Raw genomic sequence first — 24573 nt, 5'->3', positions numbered from 1 at the left:
GGTCAGTCATGGGGTGGTATGGAGAGGAGTACAGGGGGTCAGACATGGGGTGGTATGAAGAGGAGTACAGGGGGTCAGACATGGGGTGGTATGGAGAGGAGAGGAGTACAGGAGGTCAGTCATGGGGTGGTATGGAGAGCAGAGAAGTACAGGGGGTCAGACATGGGGTGATATGGAGAGGAGTACAGGGGGGCAGATATAGGGTGGTATGGAGAGGAGCGGAGTACAGGGGGTCAGTCATGGGGTGGTATGGAGAGGAGAGAAGTACAGGGGTTCAGTCATGGGGTGGTATGAAGAGGAATACAGGGGGTTAGACATGGGGTGGTATGGAGAGGAGTACAGGGGGTCAGACATGGGGTGGTATGGAGAGGAGTACAGGGGGTCAGACATGGGGTGGTATGGAGAGGAGTACTGCCGGCATCAGATGGAACATAAATTAATGCAGCCTAAACTCAATCCTATTAAACTCCTTTGGCGTAAATGTAAACAGCCAGGTCTTCTTGTCCAACATCAGTACCTGACCTCAAAAATGCTCAAGTTCTCACAAGCTCAATACAAAATCTTGTGGAAAGCCTTCCCAGAAAAGTGGAAGCTGTTTACAGATGCAAAGGTGAGACCAACTCAATATACCACCCCATGACTGACCCCCTGTACTCCGCTCCTCTCCATACCACCCTATATCTGCCCCCCTGTACTCCTCTCCATATCACCCCATGTCTGACCCCCTGTACTTCTCTGCTCTCCATACCACCCCATGACTGACCTCCTGTACTCCTCTCCTCTCCATACCACCCCATGTCTGACCCCCTGTACTCCTCTTCATACCACCCCATGTCTGACCCCCTGTACTCCTCTCCATACCACCCCATGACTGACCCCCTGTACTCCTCTCCTCTCCATACCACCCCATGACTGACCCCCTGTACTCCTCTCCTCTCCTCTCCATACCACCCCATGTCTGACCCCCTGTACTCCTCTCCATACCACCCCATGTCTGACCCCCTGTACTCCTCTCCTCTCCCTACCACCCCATGTCTGACCCCCTGTACTCCTCTCCATACCACCCCATGTCTGACCCCCTGTACTCCTCTCCTCTCCATACCACCCCATGACTGACCCCCTGTACTCCTCTCCATACCACCCCATGTCTGACCCCCTGTACTCCTCTCCATACCACCCCATGTCTGACCCCCTGTACTCCTCTCCATACCACCCCATGTCTGACCATTGTCCCATCATTTTTTTTCCCTCCTCTTACATGTTATACGAGGGAACACTCACCTGCCCAACCCAACAGATCCAGCAAGCATTGTCCTGCTGTGATTTGCAGCACCTCTTCCACAGGCCTGTGAATGGAAAGCGAAGCATCCCGGTATATGTGGTGAACACATTTCAAAGTCTTAGAGACGTCATTCTCACCTAGACAAGAATGGCAGCCTCAAGACAGGGTGTACAAAAAAAATGAAAAAAGGAGAACAAACCAGAGAAAAAAATAACGATGCCAAGTGCATTCAGAGGGTGAAAGTCTACTTTCTTGCCCATAGTTTTTAAAAGGGATGTCCAACAATCTCATATACCATAAGTATGATCGTCAGGTGTCAGACTTTGGGCCATTAGTGATTAGTAAAGGCAAACTGGCAGAGATTTTAATGTTCAATCTCCCTTCATGTTCACTTACTCAACATCCAGTACTTGCACATACATGTTTGCATGGGAAATGTGACTGTGCTCAATGAGCTTTGGAGTGTAGTTTAAAGTTTACCAGAGTCCTAATATGCAATAAATCTATTTTAAATTCCCTCTGATGCTGTCTAACCCAGATTGATGAAGACAACTGTAATACTTTCTTTGGGCAGCTCAACAATCTGGTGCAGGAGGGTGGGATCTGTGTGCAGCTGCAGCCAATAATTGGATATCTTTTCGCAGCCAATCAATAGCTCTGCCTACAAACTGATACCACCCCTGCTCTACCAGCTCTAGAGCCAAAGAAACCTGCAGATGCCCAATAAGAGATTTTAATGCTTTCAGAAGCAATAATAATGTTTGAAAGACATTCAGAGTATATCTTAGTGTTTAGGACTGCTTTAAAGTAAATGTATTAAAAAAGTATAGGGTGATATATGCGCTGTCACGTGTGTATCCGAGTAGGAGGATTCCTCTAATCTGTTTTTTTGCAGCTGGTGACAAATATATAACTCTGAGATTCGGATTCAATCTGATTCTACATGCAGCCAACTCTAGTATTTCTCACTAGAGAACAATAGATGAGATCTCAGAAGAAACTTAGACCGAGTCAACCAATCGCAGTGAGACCTCCCAAACTAAAAGAAAGGGGTCTCACCATAAATATGTACCAATGTTTAAGAATGACCAAATAAATAATCTATAAGCAGCTAAAAAGTCAACTGATTGAAGCAAACAACATATAAAATCCAACTCTTGTAGGCTGATCCGATTCCTTAAAAAAATTCTTAAAAAATCCTTAAAAAAATTCCTATATCCGCCTAGGATATATGAAGATAGGAAAATATATCCAACTTGTAGACAACTCCCAATCTATATTAAAAGACGTGTATGATGCGAATCCTAAAATTGATCCAATTCCTTAACACTAATCATAAATAAGTAATCTAAATATCTGTTCCCAGTGGAATTATGGCTTCTTTTCCTAAAACAATATGAGATGAAAACAGGCTAAATAGTTGCAACAGCTTTACGATCTTTGGGTACACATGCATCATCACTGATTCATTTGTGAGAATATTGGCTATATTTGTGAATTACGAACTAGTATTGCGATCCAGTCGGCTGTTGCGACTATTTAGCCTGTTTTCATCTCATATTGTTTTAGGAAAAGAAGCCATAATTCCACTGGGAACAGATATTTAGATTACTTATTTATGATTAGTGTTAAGGAATTGGATCAATTTTAGGATTCGCATCATACACGTCTTTTAATATAGATTGGGAGTTGTCTATAAGTTGGATATATTTTCCTATCTTCATATATCCTAGGCGAATATAGGAATTTTTTTAAGGATTTTTTAAGGAATCGGATCAGCCTACAAGAGTTGGATTTTATATGTTGTTTGCTTCAATCAGTTGATTTTTTAGCTGCTTATAGATTATTTATTTGGCCATTCTTAAACATTGGTACATATTTATGGTGAGACCCCTTTCTTATTTTAGTTTGGGAGGTCTTGCTGCGATTGGTTGACTCGGTCTGAGTTTCTTCTGAGATCTCTTCTATTGTGCGCCAACTCACTGGGGTTTTTTAGAAAGAAAATGTATTACAGCACATCCAGTCAGTGGCGTACCTAGAGCATTTGGCACCCGGGGCGGATCCTATATCTGGCAACCCCCAACTTTAAAATGTAAAAACACCCACAAAAATTTGTAATGTTTTCAAGAATATTTATTGCACACATTTCACAGCCCCCCCATCACAGTGCCCCTTGCAGTCTGCCCTCCGTCTCTCTAATCACAGTTCCCCCTTTTGCACTCTCTGCCTCCCTCCCCTGCATAGTCCTACCTTCAGCATAAATAGATAGCTAATACTATTAGCAATGTGTTTAAGTTTGAGTATGAGATTGGAGACTTGCTACAGGAGATGGCCAGAGACTGCAGACATGGTACAGGAGATGGTCAGAGACTGCAGACATGGTACAGGAGATGGTCAGAGACTGCAGACATGGTACAGGAGATGGTCAGAGACTGCAGACATGATACAGGAGATGGTCAGAGACTGCGGACATGATACAAGAGACGGTCAGAGACTGCAGACATAGTACAGGAGACGGTCAGAGACTGCAGACATGATACAAGAGGTGGTCAGAGACTGCAGACATGATACAAGAGATGGTCAGAGACTGCAGACATTAAACAGGAGAGGGTCAGAGACTGAGGACATGATACAGGAGATGGTCAGAGACTGAGGACATGATACAGGAGATGGTCAGAGACTGAGGACATTAAATAGAAGATGGCCAGAGACTGAGGACATGTTACAGAAGATGGTCAGAGACTGCAGACATGGTTCAGGAGATGGTCAGAGACTGCAGGCATGGTACAGTAGATGGTCAGAGACTACAGACATGATACAAGAGGTGGTCAGAGACTGCAGACATGATACAAGAGATGGTCAGAGACTGCAGACATTAAACAGGAGAGGGTCAGAGACTGAGGACATGATACAGGAGATGGTCAGAGACTGAGGACATGATACAGGAGATGGTCAGAGACTGAGGACATGATACAGGAGATGGTCAGAGACTGAGGACATGATACAGGAGATGGTCAGAGACTGAGGACATTAAACAGAAGATGGCCAGAGACTGAGGACATGTTACAGAAGATGGTCAGAGACTGCAGACATGGTTCAGGAGACGGTCAGAGACTGCAGACATGATACAAGAGATGCTCAGAGACTGAGGACATGATAGAAGATAGAAGAGCACTAGGGGGGCCAGAGAGCACAGGTGAAGCAGAGAGCACTGGAGGAGCTGAAGGGCACGGTGGGGTGGGGGTGGGGGACTGGAGAGTATTAAGAGGGGGTTTGGAAAGCATTGCAGGGGGGTTGGAAGGCGCAGGGGGTGGAGAGCACTGGGGGGGACAGGGAGCATAGGGGGGAGGGAGATGAAAAGCACAGTGGGGAGCTGAAGAGCACTGGTGGAGGGCTAAAGAACAGGGGGCAGTCCAGTGCACTGGGTGGGGGGGTTAAGAGCACTGAGGGGGGGGGGATAAGAGCACTGGGGGGGGATAAGAGCACTGAGGGGGGGGATAAGAGCACTGAGGGGGGATAAGAGCACTGAGGCGGGGATAAGTGCACTGAGGGTTGGGGGGGAATAAGAGCACCGAGGGGGGGGATAAGAGCACCGAGGGGGGGATAAGAGCACTGAGGGGGGGATAAGAGCACTGAGGGGGGGGGATAAGAGCACTGAGGTGGGGATAAGTGCACTGAGGGTGGGGGGGGGGGAATAAGAGCACTGAGGGGGGGGGGATAAGAGCACCGAGGGGGGATTAGAACACTGGAGGGGGGGGGGGGGTTAAGAGCACTGACGAGCCAGCAAAAGAATTTGTATAGGAGGGGGATGGGGCAGCTGCATATAGATGAATTAATCTTTCCCTATTCTTCCTGCAGGAGGGAGAGGAGGAGAATCAGTTATTCAGCAGCTGCAGAAAGAATAGGGAAAGATGAATTCCTCTATATGCAGCTTCCCCATCCCTCTACTACACAGCACCGAGCACACACTTGGGCAATGGGCACTCCCCTTCTTCCCGCCGAGGCTCCGCCCCTTCTTCCCACCGAGGCTCCGCCCCCTTCTTCCCGTCGATGTCCCGCCCCCTTCCCGCCGCGGCTCCGCCCCCGCTAGTCCCCGGACTGAAGGAGCTGCCACTGCCTGCCCTTTACACAGTGCCCTTTACGCCACTGCATCCAGTGATTGGTGGGTGATCTGGGGCAGCCGCAAGGCAGGAGAGTGATTGCCGCTGTCAAGTAGCATTGATTTCGGGTGTGGGCGGGACCGGTATGTGGGGCTCCGCCCCATTGTTCCGTGCATAGAGAAACAGAAGCTGTCTGGGGAGGAAGGTGGGCGTGGCATACCGGCCTCGCCCACACCCGACATCAATGCTGAAACTTGACAGCTGCATTCACTCTCCTTGGCTGCCCCGGATTGCCCACCAATCATTGGATGTGCTTTATAAATCTTACACTGCTGAGGTATGTAGCCCGAGTTCTCGGCCAAACCCAGGCTTTGGGACTCGGGGCTAATCATTTTAAAAAAGCAACAGGAGACCCGGGGCTTTTGGGGAGCACACTCGGGGCTATAGCCCAGGTCAGCCCCCCCCTGCCGACGCCACTGGTGTTCGCTCAACACTAGTCCTGACCAGCAGTCCGTCGTGAATGAGAGTGAGTTGCCAGCATTCTCTGGTTGCAGCATAGTCTTAACTTTGTCAATGACCTTTTGGTGAATATTTGCAGCATTTCGGTTCGATAAAACTTTGTCACTCTTCAGTGTGTACCTCAACTATGGACATCAACCGCTTAAATCCAGAGTTAGACACTATTGTAAATGGCTGGTTATCAGTCACCATCATCTCTGTGATTACTCTGTCCAGCAGTTGTGATCTTCCATCAGATTTTAGCCGCTTTTTTTTTTTTTCTGAAACATATCTGTTATTGTTGCCTGGGATAGGGATGATCCACCTTGTGATTCATTTTGTTTTTCTGTGCTGCATTATACAATTCAAGATGATGAACTCTTAGATGGGCCCAAAGATTAGACATATTTTTGGTTTTTGCAGTTATTGATCACATGCTCACATTGTTTTTGAACGCGATGCAATTCCTCCTGATAAATCACATGAGAATCCACTAAAGCATTGTAAGATGAGGTGAACTCACACATCTTAAGGCCCGTACACACGTACTGATCGTCGGCAGACAAGCGTCGGCCGACGAACGATCTGCCGATTGTACGCTTGTTAGTATGATGCCTCCGACAGCCGTCAGCGCACATTCTGCCGACAAGAATCTGTCATGCAAGCATTAAAATTTTTGTATGCCGACACCAGAGCGGCCGATTGTTCGCCAGTCAGTACAGAATTCGGCCGACAGACCGCAGATTTGCAAGACTGGGCATGCTCAGAAAAGAAAAAACACAGGGAAAGTTAACCATTACATGACATCACTTCTGCAGTCGGCTGTAGTCGGCGGACAAAATTCTTGTGCTGTCTTTGCACTTTTCAACAGACACCGACAGCCCGGGGACAAAAGACGGCCGATCGTTCGCCGACGATCGGTACGTGTGTACGGGCTTTAGTCTCAACAGTGTCTACTCTTTCCCCCAGGCCATGGATCTCTCACTGACAGGATGAAATGCTCACATTGTTTTTGCATGTGTTGCACATTGCTGCTGATTTTCCTGGAGATGGAGAAGAGAAATACTCCCAGACCACACTTTTTATTTATCTATCTCCATCCATTTCCATTGAAACAAGAAAGAGTCAGACACTAATATAGGCTTACACAAAATGGCTGACTGGCATCCTGTGGTGGCTGGCTGGCACCCTGTTGTGAGTGGCTGTCTGGCTGGCAGGCACCCTGTGGTGGGTGGGTGACTGGCTGCCACCCTGTGGTGGGTGGGAGGGTGGCTGGCTGGCACCCTGTTGTGACTGGTTGGCTGGCTGGAACCCCGTGGTGGGTGGGTGGCTGGCTGGCACCCTGTGGTGGCTGGCTGGCACCCTATGGTGAATGGGTAGCTGGCACCCTGTAGTGGGTGGCTGTCTGACTGGCACCCTGTAGTGGCTGTCTGGCACCCTGTGGTGGGTGGCTGTTTGGCACCCTGTGGTGGGTGGCTGGCTTGAACTCTGTGGTGGGTGGCTGGCTTGCTGGCACCCTGTGATGGGTGGCTGGCTGGCACCCTGGGGTGGGTGGCTGTCTGGCTGGCACCCTGTGGTGGGTGGCTGTCTGGCTGGCACCCTGTGGTGGGTGGGTGGCTGGTACCCTTTCGTGGCTGACTGGCTGGCTGGCATCGGGTGGGTGGGTGGCTGGCACCCTGTAGTGGGTGGCTGTCTGACTGGCACCCTGTAGTGGCTGTCTGGCACCCTGTGGTGAGTGGCTGGTTGGCACCCTGTGGTGGGTGGGTGGGTGGCTGGCTTGCACTCTGTGGTGGGTGGCTGGCTTGCTGGCACCCTGTGATGGATGGCTGGCTGGCACCCTGTGGTGGGTGGGTGGCTGTCTGGCTGGCACCCTGTGGTGGGTGGCTGTCTGGCTGGCACCCTGTGGTGGCTGTCTGGCTGGCACCCTGTGGTGGGTGGGTGGCTGGCTGGTACCCTTTCATGGCTGGCACCGGGTGGGTGGGTGTCTAGCACCCTGTAGTGGGTGGCTGTATGACTGGCACCCTGTAATGGCTGTCTGGCACCCTGTTGTGGGTGGCTGGTTGACACCCTGTGGTGGGTGGGTGGGTGTATGGCTGGCTTGCACCTTGTGGTGGGTGGCTGACTTGCTGGCACCCTGTGGTGGGTGGCTGGCTGGCACCCTGTGGTGGGTGGGTGGCTGTCTGGTTGGCACCCTGTGGTGGATGGCTGTCTGGCTTGCACCCTGTGGTGGATGGGTGGGTGGGTGGCTGGCTGGCTGGTACCCTTTCGTGGCTGGCTTGCACCGGGTGGGTGGCTGGCTGTCATCAAGCTTTGATGGCTGGCTGGCACGCTTTGGTGTCTGGCTGGCAGGCACCCTTTTGTGGCTGGCTGGCACCCAGTGTGGTGGCTGGTCTGTCAAGTACAGGCCCAGGTCCTGTGGCTGGAGAGCTGGTACAGTCAGGAGGAGGACTCAGGCAGGGCCTGTGGCTGGCTGGTACACTACACAGTGGACTGTGTGGGACTGGATTGCTGGCTGGCACTGGGCAACTGTGGGTGGCTGCGGCAGCTGTGTTACAGAACAGAACAGATACAGAACGTGTGTCAGAGTGTTTGTTGGTCACTGTTATCACTTATCACAGAACAGAATACAGAACGTGTGTCAGACTGTTGGTCACTGCACTCACTAGATGTAGAAGAACTCTCTCCCGACTCTCCCGACCGACCGCCTGTGCCACATGCAGACTCCAGAGTGGCCGCGGCGGGTAAAAGACACTGTAAGTAGGCAAAGGGAGGCGGCCTAAGAGCTGTCCAGTGCGCGGAGGAGCGTGGCGCAACATATGCAATGACATCACGAATATCGGCAATATTGGTAAATCCAAAGGCCGATACAGATATATCGGGAAAAGTGCATATCGGGCCCCGATATATCGGTGTTGCCAATTATCGGTCGATCTCTAGTATGAGATAGTTGAAGTCTGCTAATAATTCAGCAAATCCACCCACTCTGATATAATCAGATCATATGACTGAGAATGCAGATGGCTAGGCATTATACAGTAGGCCGCAGGCCTCTCTCAGCGGCGAACCAATGCACACACGAATGGATGTCGAGAAGCAAGAGATCGTGGGCCTGGTCAGCAGATCCCTTTATGGTCTCTCCCACAATTCTCCCCTGGAGCAGATGGCCTGCTAGAAAGTGTAGTATATGAACAGTTCAGCAGTTCAGTAAGTAACCTCTCTTCAGGAGAACACAGTTCTCACAATGCACTCTTATAGTCTCAGGAGTATGATGTATGAAATTCGAGCCCAGCACTAGGGGAGTACAGAGACAGTTTTGGAGAGCAGAAAACAAGTCTGCAGTGCCAGGTAACTGTAGTCCGCTCCCGGCTACAAATGCATGAAGGTAAAAACCTTGAAACTTTACGACCGCTATAAGGCTAGAGTTGGAAAAGAATTGAAGAGGGGAACATATGTTTAAAGTCCAGCCTGGGTGACAACCATGGCCCCCTCCATAGATACAAAGGGTGAGGGGGGGGGGGGATTTGAGCATTTTCACCCTAAGACAAGAAGTGTTTTATTTCCAAGGTAACCAGTTAAAAATAATAGAAAGTGTCCAAAAAAAAAATGCAGCCATCTCACCTAAGGACCGGTAAGCTGCAATATATACGTTTTCTTCTTTTTGAGTTTAGATATGATTTAACTTGCTACATGCCTACTCCAGGTTAGGAGACAATCATTGACTACATCTTTAGTATGTAACTTCAGCTCTAAATGGGCATACTTAGGACATAGCCACTGGATAGGGGTTTGCAAAAGTGGGGGAGGTGCACACATCTAACACACCTGGATGGATGCTGAAGATTCTAGGGGAGGCACAAGCACTGCAAAACAGCGAAGACTTGATTCAACAGAGGCAATAGTGGTAAGTCCATTATCAACTAGTCTTCTTGATGTAAACTTCCACCAGTCTAGATTAGGTACACTTGTGGACATTGGGTAAGAAAAGTAAAAATTAAAGTCTCATATATCTGGATTCAGAACTGTATTTAAAGTAGTTGCAAAAGCTAAAGTTTTTTTTTACCTTCATGCATTCATGCATTACCTTCTTGCATGAAGATGAAAAAAAACCTTCTGTGTGCTGCTCCCCCCCACAGCCCCCCCTAATACTCACCTGAGCCCCTTATCACCCCAGCAATGTCCATGAGAGCCTTAGCTGTCCCGGGTCTCTCTCTCCTCATTGGCTGAAACAGTAGCGGGAGCCATTGGCTTCCACTGCTGTCAATTACAGTCAGTAAGCCAATGAGGAGAGAGTGGGGGCATGGCTAATCCACGGCTCTAACACACTCACTGTGTTAATTCATAACCGAAGCATAGGAAACTGTGTTTACAATGCTTCAGTTTGTAGATGAACAGAAAGCTCTGTACAGAGCTCTTCCTGTTCATTCATTTTGTGTAGCTAAGGCTGCAGAGGTAGAGATTGAGGACATAAATCATAAATCACCATGTCTGTCTCAAAAGTGAGACATCAGAGGTCTGTTTAGACCCCCAATATCTCACCAAAGCCCCCCTACAGGGTTGTTAAAAAATAAAACTGTAAGAAACAATAAAAATAAAGACAAAAAACACATAAATAAGGATTCTGTGACCCATACAGTGTAAATAAGGGTTTTGTTTGTGTGGCTAGTGTGGCCTGTTGCTCTATGTACGAACACAGCTGCAGGTCCTAATTTGGCAGGTATGTAGGTGTGGGTGAGTGGCCCCAAATCGCACTGTCTGTTCAGGGCCATAGACCTGCACCCATACACCTCCAAATTAGGACCTACTACTTTGTTTGTACAGCCACTGTGTCCCCATAGCATAACATTGGCTGCCTGTACACAGATCCAGCCACATTTAAAAAAATGCTGATTCACGCTTTACAGGCCACAGCTTCATGTGAATAAGCCCCAATACCTCATTTAGAGCTTTATTTATTTATTCAATACAGTTTTATCTTTTAGATTTAGCAGGAATTTTGTAATTTATGTTGGGTTTGTGTCTGCTAATAATAATTTTAATATATTTTTAGAAAAAATATTGTTTTGAGGAAGCTAACAGGTTAAGAGAAGCATGCTGGTGGTGGAGGCATCGAGGCTCAGATAGGGACAGTCAAGGTCTAGATGTGGCCCTGGTCTGACTAAAGCCCCATACACATGGGCCAAATGTCAGGCGGCATCAGCCGGTTCAATAGAAACCAACCAACATTCAGCCCGTGTGTATTGCAGCCGGTCTGACAGAAGTGGACCCTTCGGCAGTCCCCCTTGTCAGAACACAAACCACAGCAGGGGAGAACACTGTTCCTAACATCAGCTTGTTAGATGGACCACCTGGCACCCCACCGGGGTGCTTCTGCCAAACAGTGCCTCCTGTCCTCCAAACCCTTCCAGCAGACCGAGAGCTAATACCAGCCCTTTACCCCAAGCATTAAACACAGACAAGATGTTGGGATAAAAACCAAAGGAATGACTCAGGACACATGCTTTATACCCCCCAGGAGGACATTCCCCTCCTAGGGATATTAGCACGACAATGCTAATTTCAAACAGCAATCCATTTAACTGCTAACAACTAACAGTGAACTTTTTTAAAGTGTTTACTTTACAGTTTTCCACATAACAATCAATAACAGTCAAACAGAAATTCTATACATTATACAGAGGCTGATGCATATGAGGATATATAACACAAGGAGCGGTACAAGGCCAATAAGTAACCAACATGTCGAAATGAGGGGATTTCATCCCCCTTAGGGAGGTAAAATACACAGTTGTTATTAGGGCCACACAAGCCCGAAAACATTCACTCCACCCTCCACACCACCCTATGCTCCCTCCAGGGGAGATGAAAAGATACCTTTTCAGATGGTATTACTCAGAGGACACTCATCTCAACCATACCCCAGTCTCTACATGCATTGAGATAATGGAGTATCTTTCCAAAAGGAATCCGCGCTATCCAACCAAGACTGCCAGATTTTAGAGAACTTATTAAGGCAAGCCCTACCCTTATACATCAACTTATAAAGCGGTATGTCTCTGTTCACCAGACTGTAAAAATTTTGTACCCTAGGTGGCTCAGTATTTTTCCATCTCAGCAGAATCAATTTCCTAGCATAGAATAATAACACACGGATTAAGGTTCGAGCATGTGTCTGATGAACAAAGTCATTGAGGATACCCAACAGACTGACTCCAGGGGTATGAGGCACAGGCAGATGAAGTGTGTTGTTGAAAAAGGCAAAAATGTCCATCCAGTACTCTGTTATTTGAGGACAGGTCCAGAACATATGTAAAAGATCCGCTCCTAAGCAGCCACATCAGGGGCAAGCTGTCACAGGGTCAACGCCTATGCGAACCATCTTCTTGGGGGTATAATGCAGGTGGTGAATAAACTTAAATTGTGTAAAACGATCATTAGAACTAATAAGATCTTGGAAACATACCACCGATGCCTCCTTCCATCCCTCCTCAGACAACCTAGGAATCAACTCCACCCATCTCCGTTGTGCCAGGTGGAAGGGGTCAACCCCAGCAGCTTGTAAACGTGAATAAATGGTAGTAACTGTTGGGGCAAGACAACAACTTTTACATAGGGGATTCAGAGAGCTCCTCAGACTCCCAAAATGCACCCTAACTGCATGACTTAGCAACAAGTATTTGAAAAAGAACTTATTGGTCACGCCATGTCGGGTCTTTGATTCGTCAAAAGAAATAAAAATGTTAGAAATAAAAACATGTGAGATGTGAGTAACCCCAAGCTGAGACCACCATCAAGAGTCAGGGTGATCCAGGAGCTCAGGAAAATTAAAGTTGTGCAACAGTGGGGCATTAGGAGATACCGTGACCTTCCATGATAACACTCAACTAACACTGATCCTTATTAAACATCAAGCTAATCAACAACCAGCCACCCAGACAAGCCTATGTGACTCAGGTCAGTGCCCACCCAGAACGTTTGGCACCAGTTTCTCAGAAAAAAAGACCCAGGGCTATCCAAATCTCACTATCCAGCCTTCACTGTGTAATTTGTCCACTAGACAAGTCATCATAATACAAAACAAATACAATGTTCCAGCAGTCTGAAAAGGTTGAGTTAATTTATCTTTATAGGTTTCTTGAGGGATATTGTTGATAAATATTTATGTCCCAAGTGGAGGAGCTTCTCCAATCTAGTCTGCAGGAGGGCCACCATATTTCTTCTGACCATTACCTGTACAATAATAATATTACACCTTTCCATCCACTCTAGAAGGGAAGCTTTATTGTCTTTATTAGTAGGATTAATCCAAGCCTTGCTCTTAGGGTTTGCCATGTTGTTGTCATACAGTAGAGAATGATATGATCTCTCCATGGTAACAGATGCTGACCTGAGCTCTTTTCCATGCTCTGACTGGGAGAAGCAGACAAAATCCCCAGTCTCCTCCATGGGCCATAATTAGTGGGTAGAAGGCTGGCCCCTTGTCCCCTCCTAAAGCCCGTCTGGTTGGGTTTGTCACAAGAAGCTCAGACCTGAGCTGACAGTTTTTTTTTTTTGTTTAGCCGACTGGGCTGAACGCAAAAAAAAAAAAAAACTAGTAGTGTGTACTGGACTTTAGAATGTCTCCAGTCTCCACTTTAGACAGCAGCATTGTAAATTATTGGGAGAGGGTAGCGTTAGATGCACTAGCAGATTTAGATGGACTTTTTAAGCAGTTACAATAAACAGCTTTTTTCCTTTTGGGATAATCGTTTTACATAAATTAACAAAAGCTGACCTTCTCAGTGGTAAATGATTTGTCTCAACCCTTTAACTGCCACTTTTGCCAGACAGTTTGGTCTAATAAAGAAAGTTGAAAAATAACAGACTTATTGGCAAAATCACTAGATGATAATAAAGAAAAAAAGCCTAAAAATACAAAAAGAATGCAACCACCAAATCAAAGAACTGGTAAGCTGCAATCTACAATATTACATTTCTGTATTTGGGATTAATACTGCAGTTCAAACAAAGTTTGTTTAAAGTAACCCTAACTTAAAAAATTCAGTCATACCTGTAAAAGAAGACAGCATATGTGACGAAAGTTACTTTGGGTGGGGGCTCTTGGAACTCAGCTTACCTTAGAGAGGTTTGGAAACTCTTGTTTCAGTAGGGGCACAGAGTGACTGAGAAAATCATGGACAACTAGTTAATAGACAATGCCAATGTGGTTTGGATGACTTCAAATAAGAAAGTAATATTTATCCACAATATCTCTCAAGAAACACAGGTATATGAAGACTTTTCCTTGTTTGTTTGATTCTAAACTATACATGTTTATTGAAAGAGTCGGTCACATTGATCTCTGTTTCATGTACTCCAATGTAGGACCCGGACAGTCTGTTGCTGGTGGTCTCCTGCTATTGTCTGTTTATTAAGCTATTATGTGTTTTCTGCTAAGCTTGTCTCTCCCATGGTTAATTGTTAATTGTGTCACCTACTGTATTGTTTGCCTGCTAGCATTCTCTGCACTCTACCTAGGCTGGTTTAAGTGCTGAGTTAACCACTTGCCGACCTCCCGCCTCAGATATACTGCGGCAGGCTTGTTCAGCTGCATTAACCGCCATACCTGTACGGCGGATCACAGGAGCACTCCTGTGGGCGGGCATGGGCCACTGACAGCGTTGCTCCCGCCCCTGCTAGGCAACTGGGATGCCGATCCGCATGGCCAGCGGCCGGAATTGCCTACGGACACCCACGATCACTCCCCGGTGAGAGAGAAGGATAGTCTGTTGTAAACACAGCAGACCGTGGTTCTCTCTGAAATGATCACAGAGCGCCTCTGATCCTCCTTTATAGGATCACAGGTCTCTGTGTTCATTTCACACGTCCCTCCCCCAAACAGTTAGAAAACACTCCCCTAGGCTCACACTTAACCCTTTGATCACCACTGGCAGTTACACTATTACAGTAACAATGCATATTTTTTAGCACTGATTACTCTAGTAATGTCACTGGTCCCCCCAAAAGTGTCAACAATGTCAGTTAGGGGTCCGATCTGTTCGCCGAAATGTTGCAGTCCTGGTAAAAATCGCAGATCACTGCCATTACTAGTAAAATAAATAAATAAATGAAAATGACATAAATCTTTCTCCTAGGTTGTAGAAGCAATAACTTTTGCGCAAACCAATCAAAATACACTTATGATTTTTTTTTACCAAAAACATGTAGCAGAATGCAAATTGGCCTAAAAGAAGGAAAAAAAATGATTTTGAATTTTTTTGGGGGGAATGTTATATAGCAGAAAGATAATTTTTTTTTTTTTCAGAATTTCGCTCTTTTTTCGTTTATAGCGCAAAAAATAAAAATCGCACAGGTTATCAAATACCACCAAAAGAAAGCTCTATTTGTGGGGAAAAAGACATCAATTGTATTTAGGTACAGTGTCACATGACCACGCAATTGTCCATTAAATTAATGCAGTGCTGAATCACCAAAAATTGCATGGTCATTAAGGGGGCAAATCCTTCTGGTCCAGACGTGGTTAATTAGCATGTAATTATATTTCTGTATACAGTTGTGTTTGCATATGAATATGTGATCAGCCTCACCTGGTTGTGTAGTATAAATTGTCTGTGAGTTTTCAAATAAAGAGTTTCAGTTTTGCAGCTAAACTAGTCCCGTCTAATCTTGATTGCAATATGCGGCTATAATATCTTATATCTATGATCAGACTGGAGGTAGCGGTATACTGGCTGAAGAACTCAAGCAGAGTGTGGGATGGCTCCGTCACAGGATATACTTACCTGTCTGTGCCTCCAAACTCTCTGCTGCTGAGAAATCTGCTGAAGCCCAAAGAAATGAATACTTTAGGGAGTATCTGGAGTATCACTGGTTCCTCTCCCTGACCTCCGCATCACTACTGAATCCTGTAATGGGTGGAGACCAGGAGGAAAAACGGGCTGTGTGAAACCCACAGATGATGTTCTATCTTTTACTGCTATGACTGTATTTGTGACAGATGCAATTTAAAGAAGGCTAAAGCCTCTTACACACTACCCAGATGTTATACCTGAAGGGTTTCACATGTACTGTCACTTTAAGGCTGGCTCCACCCAGGAGTGATGACAAAGGTCAAGGGGCAGAGTGGCCATCTTAGAGACATGTAAGAGATGCATTGATATACAGAGCTGTCCTGAAATGCATGTTGTAGTGTACAGTGAGTCCTGAATAAACATCCGTTGTTCCAGACCAGAGTCCTGTGTCTCTCACAACACGGAGAATATAACAGTGGCGACGAGGATGGGATTTACAAGGTTACTATCCGTGTGAGAAAAGAAAAGAAGAAAAAAACTCTGGATTGTCAGCTGGATACAAACACCCACAGAGCCCAGCAAGAAAATGTCATTGATCGGGACATTAAGTGAATTTGATGGAGAACAGACAACGTGGAGTTCCTGGATTGAGAGACTGGAACAATATTTCTGTGCAAATGCCATACCAGGCGACAGGCAAGTAGCAGTATTTCTGACAGTGGTTGGTGCTTGGACATATGACAATCTTAGGGATCTCCTTTTCCCTGAAAAACCAGCAACTAAGACTTTGGCAGAGCTCCTGACACTGTTAGGAAATCACTTCCAGCCTAAACTACTAGAGATTGCAGAAAGATTCCGGTTCTATCAGCGGCAGCAGCAGCCGGGTGAAGATATTAAGGCTTATCTGCTTGTCCTTCGCAGACTAGCCTCAACCTGTTCTTTTGGGGAGTATTTACCGACTGCACTGAGGGATAAGTTTGTCATGGGACTAAATAGTGAGTCTAGCCAAAAGAGACTGTTAACAGAGAAAGACCTTACCCTTACAAAAGGCAATTGAGATAGCTTCAGTGATGGAAATGGCTGTGAAAGATACAGAGGCATTGAACCCCCAGAGCAGAAGGGAAGAGGTTAAAGAGGAAGTTTTCAGAACAGCAGTCAAGCCAACAGCAGCAAACTGGAAAAATAGACCCTCGCCGACCCGGGAGTCAGCTTGCTACCGTTGTGGGAATACAGACCATGATCACAAAGTCTGCCGGTTTAGGGATCAGTTCTGTCATAATTGTGGTAAGGCAGGCCATCTGAAAAGAGTCTGCCGTAGTAAGATGGTGCGAAATAAACAACCTCTGAACACCAGGACAAAGGCATATATGGGGGGAAGATATACATCGTCATCTGAATCAGAGGATGAGGAAGTGCTCCACAGATTGGACATACATCATATGCATTTAGCACCCTCTGCAATGACTGTAGAGGTAACCGTGGAAGGAAAGAAACTCAAGATGGATGTAGACACAGGAGCAGCAGTTTCAGTTATCACCCAGAAACAATGGAGAAAACTTCTGATCCGAACAACTGTCCGTCCAACACCAATTAAACTGTAGACATACTCAAAGCAGATACTCCACCCACTGGGGTACGTGAAAGTACAGGTATCCTACAAGGGTCAGACAAAGAGAATGCCATTGTATATCCTAGAAGAACATGGGGGACCCCCTCTCTTTGGGAGGGACTGGATTGCTCACTTTGGCATGCCAGACATCGCCATAAACCCCTGCAACACCGTGACCATCCCATCAAGAGATAACGAGGGATGGGTGGAATCCCTGAAACAGCGATTCCCACAAGTCTTTGATAACCATTTGGGAAAAATAAAGCATGACTGTGTGAGACTCAGGCTGAAACCCAATGCCCAGCCTAGGTTCTTCAAAGCTCGGACGGTACCTTTCGCAGGTGTGGAAGCTGAACTAAGCTGGCTGGAGGAACAAGGTGTCATCTCAAAGGTAGAGCACAGCGAGTAGGCAACACCAGTTGTACCAGTAAAGAAATCGAATGGGGACTTACGCATTTGTGGCGATTTCTGCATGGCACTGAATTCTCAACTGGAGATAGACCAGTATCCCCTACCCAGAGTAGGTGACATTTTTGCCTCTCTTGCAGGAGGTCAAAAGTTCACCAAGCTTGATCTCAGGCAAGCTTATTTACAGTTTGAGGTCCACCCTTCGTCCCGCAAGTTTCTAACCATCAACACTCACAAGGGACTGCATGAATACAATCGGATGGTGTTTGGGGTAGCCTCCGCCCCAGCCATTTGGCAACGCAAAATGGATGAGATTTTGGCAGACATTCCTTTCACACAGTGCCTGTTAGATGACATGCTCATCACGGGCCTGACGGACCAGGAACACAAGCGTAACGTGGAGCTTGTGTTGGCGAGACTCCAAGAGCAGGGTCTAAAAGTGAACTTAGCGAAATGCCAATTCATGGTACCTAAATTGGAGTTTTGTGGCCACCTTGTGGATGCAGAGGGTATACACACCACGGAAGCCAAGGTTGTTGCTTTAGTAAAAGCTCCAGCCCTAACCAACGTCCAACAGCTGCGATCATACCTGGGCTTGCTGAACTATTACCACAAATTCCTGCCGGATCTAGCACAAACTTTGTTTCCATTAAACAAGCTTTTGGAGAAACACTGGTCGGCTGCATGCCAAAGTGCTTTTGAAGTTTCTAAGTGAAAGCTGTTGGCGTCACGCATGCTCGTGCACTATGACCTCCAAAGGCCTCTCACCTTGGCTTGTGATGCCTCACCGTTTGCTCTAGGGGCTGTACTATCTCACGTTTTACCAGATGGGTCAGAGAAACCTGTGGAATTCGCCTCCAGGTCCTTGACAAAAGCAGAAAGCAATTACTCTCACATTGACAAAGAGGCTCTGGCGCTCATATGGGCAATTAAGAAGTTTCATCTTTAGCTGTATGGTAGGGAATTCACCATACTGACAGATCATAAACCACTCCTTCAGATCTTTAGCCCTGACAAAGGCATCTCCCAGACGACTGCGGCCCGTCTTCAACGCTATGCCCTATTCTTGGGAGCATATAGCTACAAAATCCAGTATCGCAGCCATGATGTCAATGCTAATGCGGACGCCATGTCCTGTCTGACAAGGACATTACCAGATTCTTCTCCACCTGTCAAGAGTTGTCGCTACACCAGCCTGTCCTTTCTGTCTTCTGGGGAAGTAGCAGCCCATACAGCCAAGGATACCTTCCTTAAGACAATACTCTCCTGGGTACGGTACGGTTGGCCTGCAACTGTCACACAGGATTATGAACCTTACTTCCGTAGGCATCTGGAATTAACTGTGGCTGGCAACTGTGTTTTATGGGGACACCGAGTGATCGTTCCACAGACCCTCCGGAGACACATTCTGGACTTGCTACATACTGGTCATCCCAGGGGCACACGTATGAAACAAAAGGCCCGAGGCTATGTGTGGTGGCCGAACCTCGACTCAGATATCACGACATATGTGAATGCGTGTGCTGGATGTGCACAAACTGCAATAGACCCTCCTCGAGAGTGCGTCCAGCCCTGGACTTGGCCCACGGTTCCCTGGTTTCGCCTACACTTGGACTTTGCGGGCCCAATCAGAGGACACACCTTTTTGATCATTATTGATGCCCATTTAAAGTGGCCTGAGGTCATTCCTGTTACCCAGCCGACGATTAAGGTGACGATTTCCATACTATTACATCTCGCTGCTACGTTTGGATACCCCAGAGAAATTGTCACAGACAACGGTGCACAATTCACAAGCCAGGAGTTTCAGGGTTTCCTGACTGCCCACAACATCAAACACAAGTTGACCGCACCTTACCAACCGGCTACAAATGGTCAAGCAGAAAGGTTTGTACAGACCTTCAAACGCTATTTCAAAGCTACTATGGCTACAAGTAAACAACAGTCCCTGTCACCCCAGCAGCTGGACTCCTTCCTTTCTGCTTACAGAACCACACCACATGCAACCACTGGGAAAACTCCAGCTGAACTTCTTTTGGGTTGGCAGCCATGGACTGTTTTGGACATGCTCCGCCCTCAAAAAGGTCCAGGAACATGTACGGCAGTCCCAAGACAAGAGGGTCGAACACGATGAGATTCCCCGGTTTACAGCCCAGCAAAAGGTATGGGCCCGATCTTATGGCGCTTCCAACACTCGTTGGCTTCCTGCTATCGTCACAGAGACTTTGGGACCCAAAATGTAGCTGGTCTGCCTGGAAGATGGTTCCATTTGCAGACGGCATGCGGACCAAATGCGTCCTCGTTCTCAGCTGCCTGAATCCCTGACAATGGCTGCACCTCCAGTGTCTCAAGGATCTGCTCCTACCGGATCACGAGGCATTGAGACTGATGCTTGGGGGGACTCTGAACTTTTGCACTTAGCTCCAACAGAGCCCTCCAGCCCTGGTCCAGAGGTCTGTTCACCCTCTGAGCTAGGGGATCCCCTCTTGGCCCCACCGGTGTCCATTCCGGCCAGCCCTGCTTCCTCCGGCCCGAGTCTCTGGGCGCCCATCCTCAACGACACTGTCGCCCTCCTGACCGGTTTCAAATGCAAGACCGGTTACGAGACTTTCGACAGGCCACCCGAAAGTGATCCGCTACCATGTTCTCCCCGTAGCGTCCCTGGAAGTTGTTCTCACATCCGGACGCGGAGAAGCCATGTAAATCTCCCGAGTTGGAGGACTGTATTGGACAATTATTAGTTACTGTTTTATGCCTGTTCTCGTTTTGTTGTGTTTTTTTTTTTTGTTTTTTTGTTTTTTTTTAGGGATGGATGGAAGGTGTTATACCTGAAGGGTTTCACATGTACTGTCACTTTAAGGCTGGCTCCACCCAGGAGTGATGACAAGGGGCAGAGTGGCCATCTTAGAGACATGTAAGAGATGCATTGATATACAGAGCTGTCCTGAAATGCATGTTGTAGTGTACAGCGAGTCCTGAATAAACATCCGTTTTTCCAGACCAGAGTCCCGTGTCTCTCACAACGGAGAATATAACACCAGATATCAAGGATAACTTTCCACAAATTTGTGGCAGTGTCGACTTGCAAGTCTGTTAACTTGTTGAACATTTTCACTGGCAAGTTGTACACTTGCAGAGCACATAAAGCACAAGTTCTAGTTGACACTTTTCTAATTTGTAGCAAATGTGTTTGGCAAGTCTCTAGCAAGAACAAAGTTGCAGTGGTGAGTCTACAGCAAGAGCTCTGCAGGTCACAGATACCTCTGTGGTGGGATGACTATTGCACAGCATACCTTAACCAGAACTTACAGTAGAGTTGCAGAATGTTCACAAAGAAAGTTGATCTGGAGTCATGCAATGTGGACTTGCTGCAATTGTGCAACAAACTTGTGAAGCATGGCAAGCCTGGCAAGTCATTTTCAAACTTGCACGACAAATGCTTGCTATCTGGGTAGTGTGGCAGACGCAGGTATCAGATCTCTGCCCTTTTCCCTATCTCGTGACAAAGGACCGGAAAAAAATCTCAAACCCCGCTGTCACTTACGCAACAATGCCACTCTCAGCTGCACCCTGCAAAAAGATTTTCCAGCTTGCAGGACCACAATCTAGGTTCCTGCAGGCTGAGCGCGATTGTCACTGGGCTAATTAGGCAATTAACCCTTTACATGCCGCCACCTCCGTTTGGTTCAAGCCTGGAGGAAGCGCGTAATTTTAGAAATACCAATTATGATTTTAGAATAATCGTCTGTAACCCACACTGTCACCACAGACAGTTATGTTTAGAGGATTTATTCTATACAGTAGCACTCTTCAAGAGACAGGTTCTTTGTTAGCTTGCATTAACAGCTTAGGGACAAGGTTAACACTTGTCAAAATAAGGTTTTAATAATGAAAAGGTTAAAGTTGGTACAAGTAAAATATTTACAGAAAAAAGGTGTTTCAAAGAAACAGAGACATAATTCAGCAATCAGAAAGATAAGGTAGAATTGAGGAGGAAGAATGTCAATGTCCTGGGTGTTATCAGAGTTCAATCAATGAGCCAGGTGTAATCGGTTCTCAAACTTGATAGATGTTCCTTCTTTGATGTTACCATGAGAACTCATCACTGGTTAGGGGTCTCCCTTTTTCTCTGGGATCAAAGGGGTGTTGACAGATGCCCCTGACCAATTAAAATGGAGTGGCCATGGGCTGTCCTGGGGTTATGACCATATCAGGACCCTCCTCTTTGGACAGTTTTATACCACTATTCATATCTTGAAAAATGTATTGGTTACATTCTTTAAACTGATAGTTTATCATTCAGCATCTAATTTCGCATCCAGGGATGCCAAACACGGTATATCTTAGATAAACTTGTCACCCAGGGAATACCCGGCAGCTATCTTCTATTCTATATGTGATAGGGTGGTCATGCATGATCATAATTCGTTCAGGATGACATTTCTCATCCAAAGATATAATTATTGTTAATGTGTCATGTTCCTGTCTGTGTTTATGAATCGTGTGTTTATTTGTTAAGTTTTGAATTGTCAGAGCTCATTGATTGCTATTTACGACTACCATTAGTTTTGGTTTTCCTTAATGGATTTGTTCAAAGTTTTACGATAGGCCTGGACAGAAGAAACAGACATCCTGCCAGGACTCAATTAGCAGATACAGCTCTGCACAGGCCAAAATGTTGAGTCTTGATGTCTGAGTTGAGATAACGGCTCTTTTGAAGTGTAAAATATATGCATTCCCTGAAATAAATGGGAAATGGGGAAGGGGGATAATATTGCTGCATGTATAACTGTTCTGCAAGACTGTCACCTATAATGTCTGAACAACATGGCCGCTTGCTACAGCTTTTCGTATGTCCAGTGCGGGATATCATTACAGGTAGTAGTGTTTTTTTCGTTCAACCCAGCAGGAGGAGCCACTGTACTAACTATCCAACATTAGTACAGCAATCTCCCCTGCTGTTCTGTTGTGTCCTGATGGGAGTGGTGCCAGAACACTCCAGTCAGCTCCAGTCATTGGGGCGGGGTCACATACCCAGGCTTGATGTGCTCTTATAAGTGACCCAGCACTAAGCAGTGTTTTTTTTTAAATTGCCTGGTGTATTCAACAGGAGAATACGAGTAGTACTGCTTTCCATTTGTTGCCTAGAAACATAGAAACATAGAATGTGTCGGCAGATAAGAACCATTTGGCCCATCTAGTCTGCCCAATATATCTGAATCCTATGAATAGTCCCTGGCCCTATCTTATATGAAGGATAGCCTTATGCCTATCCCATGCATGCTTAAACTCCTTCACTGTATTTGCAGCTACCACTTCTGCAGGAAGGTTATTCCATGCATCCACTACTCTCTCAGTAAAGTAATACTTCCTCATATTACTTTTAAGCCTTTGCCCCTCTAATTTAAAACTGTGTCCTCTTGTGGTAGGTTTTCTTCTTTTAAATATGCTCTCCTCCTTTACCGAGTTGATTCCCTTTATGTATTTAAAAGTTTCTATCATATCCCCTCTGTCTCTTCTTTCTTCCAAGCTGTACATGTTAAGGTCCTTTAACCTTTCCTGGTAAGTTTTTTCCTGCAATCCATGTACTAGTTTAGTAGCTCTTCTCTGAACTCTCTCTAGAGTATCTATATCCTTCTGGAGATATGGCCTCCAGTACTGCGCACAATACTCCAAGTGAGGTCTCACCAGTGTTCTGTACAGCGGCATAAGCACTTCTCTCTTTCTACTGCTTATACCTCTCCCTATACATCCAAGCATTCTGCTGGCATTTCGTGCTGCTCTATTACATTGTCTTCCCACCTTTAAGTCTTCTGAAATAATTACTCCTAAGAGAGATTACTGTGAGTCTGCAATGTGATCTTATGGTCTAGGCTAGAACAAAATAGGTGGGGTTTCAGTTTAGCTTTCATGACTTTAGAATTTTCCCAGTCAGACTTAGGAGAACTATAATTATCAACCCAGAGTGTTAGTATTTGAAATGAGCACATACTAGTGATTTGGCCTTTTGGAATAGAGTGGACATCTACACATCCTTATGAAAATTGTGAGCAGATACTTTAATCCCCTGTGAAAAACTGTGTTGCTTTGGTTACCACACAATACATCTGATTAGATAAATGTGTAGTAATAGCACACCTGACTTCTGATGTTTGTACATCAGCTTTAAATGACTTTGAATTGCTGCTACATCAACATGTCCACTAGATGGCAGAAGCAGATCATATAAAAAGAAAAGCTTGATTGTTTCCCCATGTTGGTTGTTAAGACACAACAAAAGAAATTTTAAACATGTACACCCAGAACGCTCATGTATTTGATAAAACACTTTTCAAACAAGCCGTCACAGTCGGAATCACTAGATGGCCACATAACTGTTTCAAATAATTGGTAACAAAAAAATTTAAAAGTGTCAATAAATGAGCTATAAACTGAGAAATGGTCATGACCGCTATGCATTCAGCCAGCATTTAGCTCTCACTCTCCCATGCTGTAGTTATGGAAGTGCAGTGAGTATAACCTAGAGAGCTTTTGTAGCATGTTTATGTTTTAGGTGATGTCATAAAAGAAAGCAGGCCATTTCCTAACATTCCTAATGCACCTAGGTCTATTTTGGTATGATGTGACTTGGACTCAAGACCGCATGCACATTTGTCATTATAAATCAATGTTTCAGCCAATACTGGCCTCAAACATTGCCAGGATGTTTCTAAATAATACCTAAAAGTGGATTTAGAAGTGTGCTGGCAATTTTATATTCTGGACTGGACTGGTAAACACTTTGGAAGAAGTGCTGCCCTGCAGCATCTGCTGTGGGAATATTGATTTGCCATTTTAGAGAGGTAAGCTAATCTTTCATCTTCAGTCATCGCAATGAACATCAGTGTA

The sequence above is a fragment of the Pelophylax lessonae genome, assembly GCF_965119305.1.
Source record: "Pelophylax lessonae genome assembly, chromosome: 3".
Classification (NCBI taxonomy): domain Eukaryota; kingdom Metazoa; phylum Chordata; class Amphibia; order Anura; family Ranidae; genus Pelophylax; species Pelophylax lessonae.
The sequence above is the reverse complement of the archived record's forward strand: the minus strand, read 5'-3'. Positions refer to the sequence as shown.